The sequence below is a fragment of the Ambystoma mexicanum genome, chromosome 4q (assembly GCF_040938575.1).
Source record: "Ambystoma mexicanum isolate Mex_15411 chromosome 4q, UKY_AmexF1_1, whole genome shotgun sequence".
Classification (NCBI taxonomy): Eukaryota; Metazoa; Chordata; class Amphibia; order Caudata; family Ambystomatidae; genus Ambystoma; species Ambystoma mexicanum.
In genome coordinates this window covers 331,236,603-331,256,006 of record NC_090928.1, presented here as the reverse complement: position 1 = coordinate 331,256,006, position 19,404 = coordinate 331,236,603, and the positions used below count along the sequence as shown (strand labels likewise).

Here is a 19,404-nt window from a genome sequence, read left to right as displayed (position 1 = left end):
GTGTATAGTTATTTGACAGACATTTGCCAAGAAATGCCATTATATGCCCTAGTACTCGCACCGTTACCCAGCTTTTCCCATCTTACGACCAGGTGGTTCTTGTGATGATTCACGGGTTATCATCACTTCTCCCCGCAGGGTAGCCCGTCCCTATTAGGCTAGGGAGGCGAGGCTGCTACCCAATACGCCCCCTAGAGGTGGTAAAAAGTGTGAGGACCTCAAATGGAGAGTTTTCCCTCATGGGGATGAGGATTCCCGTCCCGTAAAAGAACTCCCTGGACCCTTGTTCCCTGCAGCCATGGCCCGATTAACTCTTTCTTCCTCCCAACCTGAAGCTACTAATGTGTGTTATTGTGAAGTCTCTACCATTGCATCTCTAAAACCAGACAGGACTGAGATGAGGAAGAGCCAAAGAAACACTCATAACAACAGTAGAAGAAATTACCAAAGAGCAGTGATGTGGTGGCCAATGGGAGGCATGAAGGTAACTTCAAAGTCATTAACGACAAACATTGATGCTGCACTGGGGCAGGCCCAGCAATATAAAGTAAAGACCAAGGAAGGACTAAGTGTGTTCGGGAGCAGGAAGAGCAGTGAACAAAGCTGTCCTGCAGGGTCTGAGAAATTCAAACTCGCGTTGCCCAAAGCGCCGAGAGACAGTCGGTCTCCGAAGAAGCTGAAAGGAATTTCCTGAGCCGGAGCAAATCCGACTCGCTGCTGAAGCAGGAAGAATCCAGCAGTGATGTGACCTCTCTGACGTGGACTGTGTGGCCCATAAAACACATTGAGACCGCTGCAGTAACAGCTCAGCAGAGCTGCGCAGACCAAAAGGGAGCAAAGGAGGAAGATGTGTTGAACACATGCTAAACCGACAGCGACTTGAGACCCTGGGAAGAACCGGTTGCACTCCCAAGTCAAGATACAGGTAACAGGAGTTGCGAGAAAGCTAGGTGGGGTTCAGGGAGCCCGAAGAGTTAAGTATTCCACAGGAGTGATCTCCCTCGTCACAGTAGTGATACCCAAAGAACCAAGGGTCAAGTATTCCTCTGGAGTGATCTCCTTCATCACACTGTGATGACATAAGAAAGCATAAATCTCAAGAGTGCCTCGGGAGTGAACGCCCACTACCTCGTCACAGTTGGTAACTCAACACATGTGAAAAGTACCAAAAGAATCAAGAACTCGCAGGGAGCAATCTACCCAATAGTGAAGATATAAAAAGCCCTGAAAAAGGGCCAGCAATAAGAAGAAGAGTTGATAAAGTCTTAACTCTGTTCATCAATTCTTGGGGGTAAGTATACTTCTAAAGACTTGTACAAAGAACTATCAAGGAACAGTCTCCAAGGTTCTACCAGATAGACCAGGAAATAACCTGGTCCTGGTATATTTGGTAAATCAGACCTTGATAAAAAGAGACTGCGGTTAAGTCAACCTAAGTTCATTGAAAACTTTTCTTCTTGGTGGGGATAGAGTAGTTTATTTGGACAGAGGATGGTATACTGGTTCGTTTTGACTTACATCCTGATGAGCAATCAATTTAGTTTGTGTTAAGGTAGGGAAAACCCTCTTGAAATAGGGAGCGACAGGATATTTTCTTTATTTGAATACAAGTCTATAGCCTAAATGATACCACCTTGTCCAACTCCTTACTCCATCATGCCACATACCCTTATGGCAGTGGCAGGCAAATGCCTATCCATGCCTAATCAAACCCCAAAGCTGTTGGATTCACCAATGCATGTTGGCTTCAGTTTGTCTCCGTAAGTGAACGTGTATATGACCAGATATGGGTGCCAGGCTTGCTATGCCTAGGAAATCAAGCTGCACCTCACTGAGTTGGGTCAGCAAGGCCCTGCCTTAAAATGATAAGGCTAGCATGGCAAGAATAGACTAGTTTCAGATCTTCTCATGATTACTTTCCAGTGGGGGTCTGACCTAAATAGAATGTATCTTTCTCTGTGTGGAAGCCTAGTCTACTCTGCCGGAATGTTTCATGCTTCAAACTGACTTGAGTTTGCATTCAAACAGAATACATCATGTGTATTGTGGGTCTTGATTGGAAAGTATGATGTAAATCCTGGGTGCTCAATGTTTAGGCAGTGCCGGAAATGAAATATGAACACCTGTAAAATAAATTGAGAGAAGAGCGTTTCCTATAATGTTGCGGGAAAAGTGTAAAATGTGTACATCTTATAAAACTAAAAAGCAGTATTTAGGTGCAATCAGAGGTGTATTTAACATTTGGACACAGAACAAATGCCCATGCCCCCCTGCTTTGCCTCTCTCCCCTCAAATACAAACAGCCAAGGCTTTGCAGGCCCTCCCAGTCAGGTGGTCTCTCTTTAACGTATCTCAGAGGCAGATTATTTACAACAGGAAGTGATCATAGATGACCAAAAGGTAACAGCCAATGACCATTGCTGTGGCACTTTTTTCTTAAAATTATATAAAGGGTTTTAACAAGCTATTTAAAGTGTGATTGTTGGGTGATTAGAAACTAAGGGAATACAGAACAAGCTGTGTGAAACAATGACCTTGACATGCTTTTCATTTCACTATGTGTCTGTAGGAGATGTTTTGTAAATTCTCATTAATTTCTAAGCTGGAGCTTGTAGGCTTCCATTCAGGATAGGGAAAATAAAGCTACAACCAAAGTGGGTCATTTCCAAGTCCAGTGGAGTGGAAGAAATGGTGCTCAATACATTTATCGCCACTTTATATGTGCTACAGGATTTTGTATGATCTGGCAGGCGAATTTGGAGAGCAGATCAAAGTTAAGAAGGTTCCCCTACTAAAGCCGATTGGCTTTCCACCAGCATGTATTTTTAAGTTGGCAGAAAACCAATGGATTCCTATGGCACCTGCCTGACATTAACAACTGGTAAAAGCAGGCAGATTCCAAAGGAAATCATTGTGGATGACTCTCACAATCATTAATTGTGGAAGTGCTTTGCACTCTTCTAGACATGTAGTTGAAAAGTGAAGAGCAAAGGCGATTTTTACCTCTGTTTTACTCATTGCTTTTCCACTACTTGGTGGACACATTAACATTAATGAAAGGTCCCTTTTGAAAAAAGTGGAAACAGGAGTGCTCCCTTCCTGTGCAATTTAGGATTCTAAATAAAATGTCTCCTTACTCTTTTCATCAACATGTTTCTACAGTGATGAAAACATTGTCAGGTTGGTTTATCATGTGACTTGTACATTTTTAAAATGATCTGCATCAAATGGAGTATTATTTTAGGCATTACAAACCAAACTTCAACACATATTTGTACCAACTTGAGCTTGGAAGATGTGTGGTCAAGAATCCAAATGTCAGGCTATGCTCAAATGATCCTGGATAAATTATGTAATTTTACTATGCCTTGCCTGCTAAAAATAGCTGCCTCTAGAAGTGATTCAGTTTGCATTATAAGCTATTCCAAAAAGCCTCAATCAAGGTTTAATAGATGGGCAGCACAGGCATCAGGACCCACCAAGAACACACATCCACATCTTTCTTTGAAAAATCAGGCCACATTTATTGAGCAAATTTGTTTAATTCAATAACAAATCAGAGTAAACACTTCAAACAAAAAGTCGACACAGACAATTGTATATTATAAACAGTGTGTAAATAGTAGGTACCAGACAATGATGTACAGGGGCATGGCAGGATAGCAAGGCCCTCTCCTCCCTCCCACACCCACCAGGAGGGATATCAAGAGGCTGGACACCCCTCAACCTGCACCATCCGCCGGCTGATGCAGTTCTCCCAGCCCTAGCATTCTATCCTACATGCTAGCACTCCCTTGAACCCTCACTTTAATTAAAATGTGCTGCAAAATGCAACAAAACATAAAATGTTCTGTTTAAAATGTAATTTTGTAAGAAACAAAATCTCCTATTACTTGCTTTCGTATTCTAGCAGGGGAGGCTCTATCTTTCACAACAAGATGGAGGGCGCACAGGCACCTCCTCCTGCGCCTGCTGGGAGTAGCCACAGTGTTCAGAAAGGTATTGTTGGGTGAACACCATCTGAGATGTTACAAAGACTGGGGGGCCACACTGCCCAGCCCTCTCAGAGGAGGAGGCATCACCCTCGATTTCCCCCGGCCAGACCAAGAAAGGCATGCTGGGGACTGGTGGAAGTAGGGGGAGTGGAGGTAAATGGGAATGTGGTTAGAGGAGCTGAAGTCAGGTGACCTGGGGGTGAAAGGGGAAGGAGGATTGGATATAATAGAAAGGGAAGAGCAGATGTGAAGGGAAGATGGGTAGATTGATGTTGCAACACTATTTTACTTACTGCTCTTTTTGCTCTGTACTGTTTTTTATAGAGGGGTGCAAATGTATTTTTCCAGATTTGGGAAGACATTTTTTGATGGATGACGGATGTGGGAAATCTGGTCCAGCACCAGCACTTTATTTCGGGAACTCCTAGACCCACACCCAATGGAATTTGGGCCCCCCTAGTCACAAACCTGGCCCACCCAGTTGAAAATTCCTGGAGCCGGGCCTGCTTGAAAATCTGATCAAACATACCTTGAGCTGTATGCATTCCTTCTTTTGTCATGTACCTCCAGGGGTGGACTGGCCTATAGGGAACTCTGGAGATTTCCTGTGGGTCTCTGCACCCTGGGACTCTTTTTTGTGGTATTACTAAATGTTCCCATAGGAAAAGTGTTGTAGTTGCTGAACACGTGTAATATGGGGCCACTTTGAAAATTATTTCTAGGGCCTGTTTTGGCTCACAGGCCAGCCCTGTGTGCCACTCTTTCTCTGAATTGCCATGATTGCAATGGAAATAGAAAGAGGAGACATTCTGTTTTGAAAGAACCCTCTTTCACTTTTTTCCATGGCAGCCAAGTTTTTTCACCACTTTCTTTTGAGTGACTTGACCTTGAAGAACCCCACCATGCTTAGCAACATAGCCGTGCTGGAGTGCTTATAGCAATAAACACAGGGATCACAGGCTGCATCCGCTAAGCGCTGCACCTTAGACTTTGAGTTGGCAGGCCATTACCAGCCAATACAGCCCAGAGACCAAGGCCCCAATCTAGTGGCCAGCACAGTATTGCTTGTGTGCTGCATATGGAGCCCTTGCTTTTGCGCCTGTGTGCACCCTATTAAGTATAGAGAGTTGGGCAGGGCTTAATTGGCACTGCCAATGGGGACTTACTGTCACCAAAGTGACGGTAATCCCTATTGCGCTCGCAATACCATGTGACAGCTGTCAAACAGCGTTTTGTCCTCATGCTGTTCCCGGCGGTCTTGTGGAGTGTGTGGACTGCTTTGGAAAGTGTCCAGCAAATCTGGCCTAAACAACGAAATGTAGATAAAGCAAGATTTTAAGCACCAAAATTTAATTGAGGCCTGTTTCAGTTATTTTGAGTGTTGTGGCGAGGGAACCTGACAGGGAGGAAGAGGTCAAGTTGAGGGTATGTGCGGGTGGACGGAGTCTGCCCACTTTTTTCACAGGGCGGATGTCACCCTCCTGGGTATTTTAGAAGCGGGGTGTAAAACAATACACTTTACTGTCTTCTCCAGATTTATTATTTTAACAGCGACCTCGAGGATTCCGAACCACAGTCTGCCGGTTTCACCATTGCTCCATATAGCCTAGTTCTGAATAATAAACAACTAAAGGTCAAATGTCATATTTCGGGACTGCACGCGGTAGAGAAAACATTGTCATTGATACTTGGGGTTTACAAAGTGCACACTTTTTTGTTTTAAGACAATATTAGAAGAAAATATCCTTCTTGGTTTTGTGTTGGTGTTGCTTAAGGCAAATGGCCACTTGTCCTGTGTCATTTGTATGGTTATGGCCAACTGAATTACATTAGCATAATTCATCTTGATATGCCAATTTCTGGTCTCGTCACATCGCACTTTTGAAGACTGTTCTATCTAGCATAGTATTTGTTGGAGAGTTGATCAAACCTGCATGTTTTTCGAGGGTGCACTTGCATTGCAAGTGAAATGGCGAGCGCTATTCAGAAACAGCAATATGTCCTCAGTGGTAAAAAGTGACTGCACTGGTTACAGTGGTGACAAAGTGTTGGGGACGAACCCCCAGGTATGCCAGAGGGACACTGGAAGTTTGCGGACTTGGAGGGCCCAACACCCCCCCTCTTCCTCCAGGATAGACAGAGGACTCAGTCAACGGCAAGTAGTTCAAACTGCGGTTTATTACAGACAAAACCAACAGGGATCAGCACACGAACAGAGAATATCCATGCACATCTCGCTCTTCCTCAGCTCACAGGCCAGTTTTACTCCCAAATGGCATCAGCACTTCGTCACAACCTGCACCCCTCTCCAAAAAACCTATTGGGCCAGGTGATTGGGTACTGAGAACTCAATATCCTATACAGGACACTATAGATGCTAATCTACTGGCCCTTGAATGTCAGGTGGCTGGCCTGTCCCATCCCTATTTCACTAACTATAACATTGTTGCAGTGTTGTGGACTTCACATTTGGTTCTTGCCCATGGCTACCACCCCTATGGTAGTAAACTGTGATTGGCTAGAGCTGACGTTCCCAGGCCTGGGACCCGAAAAGGTTCTCATTTCACTGTGTACCTCTTTAAGGCGATGAGAACGATTATGTGTCTATATTGTAACTTGTATGTACCACCTTTGCCTTATGAAAGTGCTCTCTTGTCTGGTGCAAAACTTGTTGCATACTGTTGCATACTTGTTGCGGTCTGTGTCTGGCAGCCTGGAACCGGCTCTCCTTTCCCAGCGTCGATCGCTGTCCATTGTCTGCTTCGGCTGCGTCATGTGGTCAGAGACCACCAATTTGAGCTCCACAGCTCTGAATTATGAGGATTTATTTGTATTCTCTGCAGCTGATCCCTTGTCATCTGGGGATTGGAATGTCATCCGTATCTCTTGACCTTGGCTGCTGGTCCTGTTTCACACGTCTTGCTCTCTGTCCAACGTGAATCAGCTCAGCTTGTCTCTTGCTCAGAGGCCCGAGTCCTGCTGTAAATTTCCTAAACCTTATAATGTGGTTTCTACAGTGTCCATGTTATACTACATCTCCATAGGTTAGTCACACTTGGCTCTGTCAGGACCCATAGGTGCTCCTGCAGTTCCATAGGGTTATCCGCGTTTAAGCATCTGCAAGTCTTGCTCAGAATCTCTTGTGCCTTGTGGTTTATGCGTTATTGTATTTGGCTAATGGCAAAAATAATAAAAGCAATGACAGTATATATATGTTTCTATCCTCTAACTATAGAACTGTACGCTTGTGTTCTTCATGTATTCGAGCCTGTGTTTGTGTCCCGAAGTGCAGATGGCACGTGTGCTTCATGTCTAACGCTGCTACGTCGTGGTGTCTCCAACGACGTCAGCAACATGTCTTCTTGGTGTTCAGTCCAAGCTGTCCATACAGGTGTCTCTGATCATGGCCTGCAGCTCTTCATTCACAAATCGGATAGATCTGCATGTCCCTTTGTCGGTATGGCTGGCTGAGGGGATACCTCTCAACATATTTGTCAACCATAGGCCCATTAGGAACTCGTCCAAAATAGAATGGGTAACTGCAGTGTTTTCTGGTCTTCTTCCTTGTCATGAATTTAGTGGGAGAGTGGTGGTGGTCGCCCCCCACCCCCTTCAAAAGTGTGAGGAAATCCTTCCTGGAAGCAAAGCCTATAGAAGGCCTTCAGTATTAAAATCCTGCATATGGGATCAGCTAAGTGCGCAGCCCCTATGCAAATATCAAAGGATGCTGTTTCCTCTACAGTGGCTGCATTTTGGTGTTACTGATGGACCTAAAGGGAACCCACCTCCACTACCGAATGATTCAAGGAATGAACATATGACTCAATAGAGAAGTGTGTTATCTTCATCAGTGCATACAAGTCGTAGTCTAAAACAACTTTATTTGGCAGAAAAGGATTGTTATGAGATACAGGCGCCCTGACAGTTAGATATGTTGAGCAAGGGCTGCAGAATAAGGCAAGGGTTGAGGGCAACCTGCCAACGTTGCCAACGGTATGTAAGTGAGACAGAAGGTTGTTGCCTGCTATCTGCGCACAAAGACACAATTCAGCTAAAATTGGCGTAAAGTTTAATTGAAGAAATCTTGAACAGCCTTTGGAAAATTCATAAAGCAGCCTGACACGTGTTTCGAGCTGAAATGCTCGTCATCCGAGGCTGGTAATTCTATACATAATTATATAAAGATCCAAAACATCAAACCAAAGCAGAGGTAAACAGAAAATAAAACATAGAGGGTTGGCATTGTTAGCGTGGAGGGCCCCAAGGGCCCTGAAGCCCACCACTCCCCATGGGAGCAGGGTCAGGGCACCAGGACAGAGGCACAGAGAGTAGGATTCACTCACTGCTTTGTGTTGGTATGCTTTATGTTCCTGTGCAAAGTGTCTGTGCACGTGGACGAACAACATTGTATTAGTATAATACAAGGCTACCTTGTTTGCTTGGTGCAATTAGTGTGTGGGATGTGGGTGTGCACACCTCAGGAACATGTGCACTATTTAAAGTAGAGCCTCTGGGGTAATTTGGTGGGGTATGTGAAATGAGCTGATGGTCTGATTGTAAGTGTGAAGAGAAGGATGTTTCAATAAGAAGACCTGAAAGGATAGTAGTTTGAACTACCACCCAGGCTTATGGTAGAGCCCTCTGGGGAAGACTCAACCTGCCTGTGCCCTGAGGCGTAGACAGGTAGGGCCACTCAAAATCTGTAAATGCCCACTCAGCAGCGCTGTCTGGGCATTTACAGATGTTAATGTCACTGCGGTGGGACCAGTTACTTTAGCTTCAGGCCCCACTAGTTAAACAATCCTGGCTACGCCTCTGCCTCTGCCATGCCTGATCGTATCTGGATGCAGTCCGCAGTAATCCCAATCTGGAATTTTCCATGGGTGCTTATGAGAACAATGTTAGAACATGTAAATATAGTCAAAAGTGTATTTGAATGACTTGGGCCCATGGTGAATTGCCATGGAGCTTTCAGACTTGGCAGGCAAAAAAACATTTGTTGAGCAAACACCAGACAAATCCACCAAGAAATGGTGCACACTTTTACAAGAGGTCAACCCAGACAAGCAGAGTTGTCCCCATCTTTCCTCAAGTCCCGCCCTCCCCGGTGATAAGGTGCTAGCCCAACAAATCCTTCCAGCACCCCACTCAGACCACCAGCAAAAGCTGACTTTGCACGTTCCAGCCCTGCCAGTGCCAGTCCCAGACTGACAGCAGCTCTTGGTTGCAGGAGTCATGTGGGCAGATCTCCAGATCTTTGTGAGATGCGAGGACTCTCAGGAGAAGGACAGGCCCTTCTGGACCAGAGGTGCAGCGGCTATGGTTGGGTGCACTGGGAGGACACAGTGGTGTACCTGTGGCCCTCCGCAGCCCCACGGTGCAGGGGGGCCCTCCGCCCCATGTCCAGGTGGGCCCCAGGAATCAATTAAAAAACATACTTACATATTCCACCTTGCACAGTGTTTGCGTGCGCCTGCAGCACCGTCATCACCATGGTCATTGCGCTTGAGCAGCGGCCTAGGCTGGCCCGGATTATGGTGCGTTCTGTGCTTTGTTGAGGAGTTTGGGGGCGGGGGCCTCAGCATAGCTTGTAGGGGAGGCCCCACATTATGTGTTATGCCACTGAGGTCACATGCTCCTAATTGAGTGATTCCATGGACATGAGTGTCAAATGATGGGTCTGCAATGTTTCCATTTGGGGTGGTAAGGCAATCCGTTAATATGCAATTTCAATTTAGGGAGATTTGCTCGTTATCAGCAATATTTCATTGACTCATTAACTCATAAACCCATATGCGCTGGTCGGATCCATGTGCGTCAGTCAGTGGTCGAAGTGGGCGGGAGCGGTGCTCCTCTACTTCTTAAAAAAAAGTTTTACTGTTCCTAGCATTTTATTTGAACAGGAAACCGCTCTGTAATGGTTTACTTTTAAAATAAAAGTGTAGGAAGAAGTTGAAACTTGCACTTCAGTGCACTGCACGGAACGCTGCCTTAAACAGCAGGTGTGCTTGTTTGGGGGTTTGGATTGTGTGTGGGAGGGGGCATGGCGATAGGGTTTGTAGGGGCAGGCCAGGAGGCAAGATAGTTCCACTACGTCTAGCCGTACACTTCGACCACTGGCTTCAATCCCAGGACTCTTTTTTAAGATCTTGATCGGAATGGTGGGGGGTTCTCACTCCCTGGAGCAAAGGAGTGGAAGGAATGGCACTCATGCCCCGTTCCCTTGTGTTGGCTAATCGTTTTTTTTCTAGTTCCCCTGGCTCATAATGCGCCCTACAAGAAATCAACAATATCAAGGCGTGCCCATTCAATGCCTCATGCATTCATTGGTCAACAAAGAATTCCCCATTCTACAGGATTTCTATTTCCCTGATTAAGGTTGTCTGTGTGGTTTAGTCTAGAGTCCATATGGCCACTGATTTAGTTTTTGTGGTGGTGCACTTCTCCTTTGCTTCTTGCACTTTAAAAGCAGCCATCAACTCAATATTTAAAGGAGGTTGTGTACTTGGTCTTACTGTGAAAACCCTGTCTATCTTCTCTTGAGAATTGCCCATTGATTCTGCATACAGAGGTTTGCAGTACAGTGCAAATGAAAGTCCCCTTAGGTTTCAGGATGAGGACCATTCTCCTTCCTCTGCCGGCCATGAGTCCAGTCAACCTAGACCCCTCTCATCCTTGCAGTAGAGTAGATCGACCTTCCTTATGGCCCTGGGAAACTTTACCGGTACGTTGTGACACCGAGTAATTCTGAGTTTACCATCCAACTCTTCAATGATAATATGACACTGTTTTATTTCCGCTTTGTAAATCTTGCTTGCACCTTATGTGTCAAATAAGCATGTCCCCGTTGATAAAAACGACTTTGAGTTATTTGGGGGCCTTGTTGAAATCCCAGAATCAGTAATCCAGACTGTCAGTTCTTTATTAAAGGCTGTATAATTCAGCAACACCAGGGTGACTGACCAAGCAGCAGTGGCTCAATATCTTTTGTTTCATGTGCCTTTTAATCAATTTGTTTTGAGTGAATTTGTTTTGACTGAAAGTTCACCTTATTTTTGCTTTCACAAGGGTGGTCTCGTGCCCCTGTGACTGTTCCCCCTCTTCTTTTCTTTTTCTTTTTTTGTGACAGAATGCTTTTTCGGTTTTGCTCATTTTCAAGCAGTAATTTTCAATCAATGTAGACACGCACATGGCTGGTCTGTTCAGAAGCATCAGAAGAGCAACATGTTAATGTTAAATGATATTTGAACCACACACTATCACCACCGGAGTGGTCCCCTGGCGCTCTGGCGTCTCTGAAAAAGGGAAGGGGAGGGGGTGAATTAGTGGGAATAAGCTGGTAAATTGCAAGAGAGCAGTGATGTGCTGTTGGCGCCATCAGCCCAGTAAATCTGTTGGCTGGCCTTGGGGTGTTTTACGGTCGGTAGTCGCTGTGTGCTGTTGTGCGAGTCTATGTGTGGTTTGTTTTGCTGTTGCAGTGTAGTGAAGTTGGTGCGGATTGTTGTGTTGTAGGCTTGTGGTTGTGTTTGGTTAGAGTTTGAGTGGTGTATGCAGAGGGGTGAAATTGTTAGTGGATTGGTTAATTGGCATTGCTGTCTGGAAGCGAGGTGTTAAACTTCCATATTCTCTCAAGGTAGGGGCGCGAGCATCTCTGCGTCTCCGACCAGATCTGGGATCGTCTGACTTTCAAAGTCCCTTTCACACATGGCATTCACTCACATTCATAACCTTGCTCAGGTTAGGCCCCGGCCAACTACGTAACACCTGTCTGTATGCGGGGCAGGCCGGCGTTTGTGAGCCCCTTCAATTCTGGCCCAGAAAGCATTCCCAATCCAGTCGGCGTGCGGCATCGGTCTGCCAAGTCTACTCCATCCATATGTCGCAGCTGGTTGGCATTCATCATTTCATTCTGTTTCTCATGCAGGCTACCACTCCCAGACCCTTCGAAACATGGCACATGCCAATGCTTGCAATTAAATCCAGGGGCCGCACTTGCCTTCCTTCACAACTCCATCTGGTCAAAGCCAATGCCCATGTGATTCCCCCCCCACTCATTGGTTTACTACAGAGACCGGACATGTGCCAATTCAACCACGTACCACCATGAGACATTTTTGATTAAAAATCAGATCTGGTTCAAAGTTAACTACGTGCGTTGCAAACGATAATAAATAATCACTCGTTCAGGGAATCGGCACCCTTCAGATGCCCACCAAGCCAAAACTGCTGCTACTGCTTCATGTGTTCCGGGGCTGGAGCGTGACATTACAGTCTCCCCCACACAATGATCGTCCTGTAGAAATGTGGAATCAGTCTTGTGATAGCCATGATGCCTGCGTTTGTGTCTGTGGTAAACGTACGTGGTGTGTGGGCTCTTGCCACATGGGGTCTTGAATGTGCGCTGGCTGTCGGATCAACCTGGTTTCTTCATCTTCCCACCCTCTGTATTGTGCCTTCAATATCTGTACTTAGCTAATAGAACTGGAAAGTCTAGACCTAAATGTGAACAACCACACAACCCTCCCGTGGCCTTCCGTCCAGTGTCCCATGCCAGAGGCTCAAATTCGCTCCTATGGACCGCACTACCATTGAAGCTACAGGCTGAATGCCTGCTGCCATCTCATAAAGAATAGACTTGAGCAGCAATTACATAATGGAAATGTTATCAATACCATCTGCTGAACATTTAAATAATATGGCATTAAATATTTTAGAGGATCCTGTCCCTAATTTGTCCTCTTTTCTTAGCCCTTTATGGTGTACCCTATTGAAATATTTATGGTGCTGAAGAGCCGATTCACATTAGGTGAATGGATCTCTTCCCCTCCTCTGTTGCCCCTGAACCATTGCTATCTCTAGTCCCCGGGGAGTCCCACATCATAATCTTATCTGGAGCACTGTTTGTGTTGAACTTTATCAATACAGAGCATCAGTGGTGCACTTGGATGGGTCTTCACCCCGGCGCGGGTAGCTGGGAAGTATGGTAGTGCATCTTTGTGACATTGGCAGATGCAGTGGAGAAGTCCATGAACACTGAGACTATCTCCCCTGCATTTTTGTGACATTGGCAGGATGCAGTGGAGAAGTCCAGGAACACTGAGACTAACTCCCCTGAAGATTCCTTTCCCCAGTACTCCTTGCTTTCCCAAAGCATTTTATTTCTCATACATCTAGAACTGTAAGTGGACCGCCCTGGTCTGTTGACAGATGTAGCACTGGCACATCAATTTACTAAGTTCATCGTAAGAAGTCTGCTTCAAGAATTTCAAATACATCCTTCTGAAGGTTAACAAATCAGAGGTTGTATCATCTTTTTAAGGGTGCTCCCTTTCTTTGATAGGAGGTGCAGTCGCTGTCTTTGTCGATGCAGTTGTTGTCTTGTTCGCACACCCTCAAACCTGCCATATTGGATTGTCACCTCTTCGATGAGTTCCTGCATAAAGCCATCATGGGGCAGCATTGGGATCTGCCTACCTACTGTAAACAGAATGTCTGATTGCAGTCTTACCACGAGTATATGCTTGTCTTCATGTGCGCAGGTGAGATGACTCTGCATAGCGTGTTCCTTTGCTCTGCAACCATGGCTATCAACATTGTCCATCCCACATGAGAAGAGGTCGTTTGCATTTGTGTACCCCCCCGCCCCTTTCCTATGCTTCCCTGCTTTAATTCTACAGAGAGTATATGGGCATCACCAGATCTTGTGGTTCACCGCCACTGTCCAGCAGTTGAGGTGCACTTGGAAATGGGCACAGAGGGGTCACAAATGGCCAGCTGGCTCGGCAGTCGTGGGCCCTTTTGTGAACCACGATTGGAAGGATAGGGCCAGTGAATAAAATGTTTTAGGGAGCACTCCACCCGCTAATGGGTACTGTGTACAGAAGGAGCTTTTAGACACAAACAGGAGCCTGGGCCCACGTGGGAAACCATAGCATATAGCTAACCTTTAGCACAAAGAGCCGCCAATTAGGGTTTTCTTATCTCCTTCTTTGGGCTAAAAGTGGAAATCCTGGGTCTGGAATATACTGTCCACTCTCACAAAATAAAGCACTGCAATGAATAAAGTCTGTCCACGCCACGATGGGATGGAACTTTACACCTTATACACACCTGTTAAAGGAGGATTAATCATGTTCTTCTACATTTACGTGCGTGGTTGCCTTGGTGCCCCTTGTCCCATATCTCATCTAGATTTCCCTACTCAAGCAGTGACACTTGCTCAGCGCTTCTTTCTAAGAGCAGCAAGCCTTTCCCCAGTATAAAATTGCTCTAGCTCTTCCCTACGCCTTAGATCAGGATGTTGGGCTTCTGCTCTTAGCTCTATGATAGCTGCGTCCCAGGTTACACCTCAGCAACTTTGATGTCTTGGACCCATGCAGAGTCCATTCGTACAGTAATATCTAACTCCCAACATTGAGTCCTAACTGAGTGCACTGTGTAAGACCCTGTTTTGAGTCAGCCTCAGTACTTCATCAGGAGCCATTGCCGCATTCAAAACTCTTACTTGTGCACATGACAACCTATAAAGGTGGGGAGTCTGCCAAGTCCAAGCCCAAAATCATCACTTTCCTTCCTCCTCTGTCCTTCTCGTTCCTTCTGCCCTGAAGTCGCTGCCAGAGGATCAAAACCTTCTCACAGCTGAGAACCGACTCATCCCCTTCCAGGATCTGAGGGCACAGTATGACCATCTGGGCTGAGGCTTATCCACGATCAATTAGGACACTACTATGAATATCCAGGGTCCTGACATCAACTGAGGTAATGCTCGACGGCTGGACTCTGGTTCAGACCAAAATATAGTTCCGTTCCCCTCATCCAGCACCGTAACACTAGTTTAGCAGCTGGCCGGCCGGGTGAGCTACGCATACTGATAGGAGAATAGCATTAAGTGTGGGAAGCAAAATAATTAAAGTGGCACTTTTTGTCTTATACTCAGGGGCCTCATTACAAGTATGGCGTCAAGTGGTAAAATTGACAGTAAATCTGTTAATGCCAACTTTATCACTATGCCAAACTATGAGGTCGGGCCTGGAGTGCAGGATTTACCTTCAGAAAAATCATGAATGTAAATTCTGCCACTCGCTGAGGAAAAACAGCAGAATCAGCCCCATTGAGTCTAATGAACTAAAAAAAAGGGGATTTACACCACCGCCACCATTTGTAATTCGGCGATAATTCCATCAGACCAAGTGGTGGCAACGGTAATTCAGTTGGGCGGTATTCCAGAAAATGTACTGCTGGAATACCACCCAACTCGTAATGATTTACTGCTGGAATACCACCCAACTCGTAATGATGCCCGAGTACTAATGGAGCATATATAGGTATTGTCACCACTTCAAGCGGACGCAGGTCTGCAAGAATGAGATGCGTGTTAGAGGAAATGTTACAGGGCACCATGCCACCAGTGCACATTTTCCTTGGACGCCCCCAGAGTTTCTGCCTATTTGGACGAACTTTTTCAGGGTATTGGCCAATGTTTCCAAATGTGAAAGTCCCCATTCGCCAACAAGAGCTCTGTCCGGATTAGATAATGAATCTCTGGACACCACAGACCCACCTTTATCCGCACTTTGAAGGCTACTCTTATGAAGAGGAAGAACGAGCTGGACTATGACTCCTATGATCCCTCCCCATTGACTAGGCTGGCTAGGGCTGATCGTAGTCATAGACCAAAACATTTGGAAAGCCAAAGGTTGCAAAAGGTACAGGTTGATGTGCCAAAGAGTCTGTGTATCAAATGTTGTATGAAAAATAAACCTTCAATCTCAGCACTACGTGACCTGTATTCTATGTGCCCAGGCCTCGCTTGCCAATTTGATATTTCTCTTGGGCAACATCCTTTCTGACTGACCAATGCAGAATACAGAAGAGTCATTGTAAATAGTTTATGTTTTTTGATATTAATCCATTGAACCCAGATTAAATAAATGTTATAGAAAAAAAGTGAGGTGCTACAAGTAGACATGAACATTCGGTGAAGCTCCATTTCGGTCCTAAACACAAAACATACCAAAGGATCCATACACCTAAGCATTCTTTGGTTCATGAAAGACTGGTCCGAGGAGTTGAGAACACAGACAAAGACACCTTCCAGGTGTCAAGGATACACAGGGGGAGGTTGAAATACTTCCAACGAGCCACTGCATCCACAATGTAGGGAAAATAGAGGATTTGACCATGTCACCCACTCACCTCTTGCAGACCTAGTGCAGTGCCCTTTCCTGACTGAATGAGACCCTACTTCAGTTACATGTGGTGGATCTGCTAATCAGATACCCTTTCATCATGCTGCATGCCAACACTGTAGTGTACTCACATGCCTTTTCTGAGATTGTCTGCTGACATCCACAGCACCAGCCCCGGAGTGGCAACCAGGCAAGTTCAAAGGTCACATGTGCCTTCCTGGCAACATCTGGAACAACAAAGTTCGAACAGACAAAATAGGCTTTTTAATCATCTGCACCACTTATTTAAGACAGAATAACTGTGTATCCTAGTCGGTGTGGTGGCATTTTAACCTGTAACTATAACCAATGCATGGATATGACATGGTGGCTACTAAAGTAACACAGTTATACAGCTATAGCATTTGATATTTATTAGTGTCAGCTTGATAATCAGTGCTGAGCTACGACAGGGCTGATGTGTATTACCCCTCTGGCCTGGGTGTCTTCCAAACAGTCAGATGGTAAAATGGCTGCAAAGCTGCCCTTTGATCCTCCTGGAGGAATGCCAAAGACTTCCTCCGAGAGGAAAGGAAACCTCGCCGGGAGGTCACCTGGCATTGGCACATCAAAGGCAGACCTGACATAACAAAGTCACAAGCACACCAGTGTGCTGATCACTGGACGGCTTTTGAAGTCAGCAGACAAGGGAACAGGTGGAGTTAGAGTAGCCAGAGGTGAGAGGTAGGCTGAGAGAGGGGTTCCACCATTTTGGTTCCCCCTAGGGCTCACTGTAGCTTCCAGCCCTCCCCACTTCCACCAAGCAAAGCGGTCTGCGGATGATGTCAAAAAGAAAAGGATAACTGTTAGAGCAGCTTGGAATGGATCCCTGACAAAAGGCTTGCTTTGGACTAAGCCTGTGTAACATTTTGCCTTTACAAGTTTGTGAAATTCTTTTCATAGTTGATTACTCTTTGGGCTCCCAGAGCTCATTGGAGCTCTGTTGGGGCTACTGTCTATTCCAAAGCCCTCTTCCATAGAGATGAAGATAGAGGACTCCATGGCAGAGTCAAACTCTGCCTCCTAACCATCCAAAAGGCACATTTTGCTGTGGACTAAAACCTCTCTGTTGCCTGTGCACTGGAACCGGGACCTTGCTCACTGGATGTGAAGTATCCCCCCCTGCTTGTGACAGAAAAAATCCTAGAGTGGAAGTGCATAACTAAGTACTCACCTTGTCTCTGGCATTCGAGCAACACAGAAGTCCAGAAACAGCCGGAACCCTGTTTTGTTGTTCCAACACATCTTGGAGCTGGCTTGACCATGCCCAACTCACTTCAATCCGAAAAAGGACCTGCGGTGCTGCTTGCAGCATTCTACACTCTTCAAACTGTTTACTGACCTTCAAGGCATCCAGGCGCCAGCCTGACTCATTGAAACAGACTGCCTCACATAGACCAGATTGCTGACTCAACTCTGTGGAAACAACCACCTCAACCGCGAACTCGACCCATCAGAAGCATCATTTTGCCACCAACTAGACTGCCACATCGAACGGTTGCAATCCACCAACACAACCATCTCCAACTCTGACTCAACTCAATGAGAGCCTATGCTCTCAACTGACTTGGTGCCGATATGACATTGGAACCACTCGACTCAAAAGTCTCAACACCAGCTCGGCTGCAGAGAAGCCTGTTGTGGCTCAAACTCAAGGTTCTTGAAGAGGCTGTGTCGCCCTGGGAAACCTTAAAGGGCCATAGTGACATTTTAGCCTCCTTCTTGTTTTTTAAAAAGAAATTCTTAACATTGACATCGCTGCTGAAATCGTTTGCCTGAACACCCCTGGTTATTGCCTGTGTGCCCTTTCTCATCAAACTCTTTATTCGCTGCGTTTTTGTACATGGTTTGGTCTTCTGTGTTTTTAATTAGTTGTGTGCATTGATTGTTTTAACTAAAGTCCCTATTTTCTAATTGGACATTCTTTTATTTTGGCACCAGGGTACTATTGCTGTTCTGCATTGCAACTGTATCAGCTTACACCCCTCCTGAATCATATAGCTTGTCCAAGGCCCACATCACCAAGAGAGGTGAAGGAGGTTTACCTGTTGGGCTGTACCTGTTTCAACTTTACCGCCGGATTACGAGTGCCGGAGTGACGCCATGTGGTGATTTGCCGTCATTACCGGGACAACAGCATTTTTGGGCCAGTAAGGCACCTGCCTTAACTCCAGCTTTTAGCTGGAGGTAACACAGGTGACCCACCGGCAAACCTGTAGTAGGCCGGTCTGGTATACGTTAATGCCGGCACTTTAATAGCAGACCGGCTGACTTATAATGAGGCCGAACGTGTTTGGTTACACAAGCGTAGCCTATATCCTGAGAAGGAATTGGGCCACAACAAAACGAAGCTGCACTCCTGCAAATATTGTCCTGCCAGAGTGCCCGTTCCGTGTAGACCCAAACCCCACCAAGTTGAGAAGAGTCTACACCCATATGCAACGACTTCACAAACCACATCTGTAAGTCATGTTTTGGTTACAAGGACAGACTCAAGCAATTACATGGCACAAAGCTGTAGATATGTCATATGCTTTGCACACATTTTACTGTCAGGGTGACTATTCTGACAAATGAAATTAGCACCATACCCAGTGTGCATTGCATGCTCAGAAAGGAATGCAAGTCTGAATTATTATCACAGACATGTTTGATAAATTGGTGGTCATTCTTATGTTCTTAAATGCACTTTGTTTTTATGGAAATCAGCCAGCATCCTACATACAGGGCACCCACATTATACGACACCCAGCTCTGCCCCTCAGTCACTGACAACCCGCCCCCTACCTCCCACCATGCCCGCAATTTCCCACCCCCCTCAATTCCAGCCCTCCCCCCCCCCCCCGCCAGTCGAAGGAGGGGGTTCCCCCAGTACATATTGTCCATTTCCAGCACTGTCTATAACTGGCAGATGCATGTGTTTGTTAAATGGAAGCCACGCACTGGATCACGGATGCCCGGTGAAATGATGTCAATGCGGACGTGCGGTCACAGTGCAAAGGCAAATAAACAGGCATCAGTTGAACCTCAGTGTGATAAGCACGGACTTTTTCTTATTCTGATGATTTTTTTTAACAAAAAAGTAAGCAATCCCGATAGGATGATAACTTTGTTATGCTAACACATATTTTACAAACTTTCGCGACAACATAAGCCCCTCTTCGTGCTCTTCTGTTGACAAG

The 19,404-nt window shown here is 45.9% G+C and overlaps 1 protein-coding gene across 2 annotated transcripts in view; it reads right to left on the bottom strand.

Annotated features, from left to right (window-relative positions):
• RASGRP3 (RAS guanyl releasing protein 3) overlaps window positions 1-19,404 on the bottom strand; it is a 702,554-nt gene that overhangs the window by 682,431 nt on the left and 719 nt on the right. Inside the window, exon 2 of one of the 2 annotated variants that reach the window (XM_069607912.1) lies at window positions 16,315-16,410. The exons of the other annotated variant lie outside the window; for it this stretch is intronic. The gene's annotated coding sequence lies outside the window, so the exon portion shown is untranslated. The remainder of the gene's footprint in view (window positions 1-16,314; window positions 16,411-19,404) is intronic. 2 annotated transcript variants of the gene reach the window in all.